The sequence below is a fragment of the Oryzias melastigma genome, linkage group LG16 (assembly GCF_002922805.2).
Source record: "Oryzias melastigma strain HK-1 linkage group LG16, ASM292280v2, whole genome shotgun sequence".
NCBI lineage: Eukaryota > Metazoa > Chordata > Actinopteri > Beloniformes > Adrianichthyidae > Oryzias > Oryzias melastigma.
In genome coordinates, this window is record NC_050527.1 from 10,985,530 (window position 1) to 10,985,804 (window position 275).

The window sequence follows — 275 nt, forward strand, 5'->3', positions numbered from 1 at the left end:
CCTTTTTGTACTATTCATCCAAACTCAAGGGTATTTATAATCAACGTTTATTTAAAATGTACATGTTTGGATTTTCAAAATAACCTGTTGTTGTTTGTTTTCTTCCTTTTTTTCAGTGATGTCTTATCTGAATCACAAAAAAAGCTCACATATTTACTTGAATGTGTAATGATTTAATGTCAGGACATGCAAACAGAGCATGAGGGTTGGGCAGGTGACTCTAATACAAATGCAGCATGGATGTGGTCATTTTAAAGAATAACTAAACAGTTCAA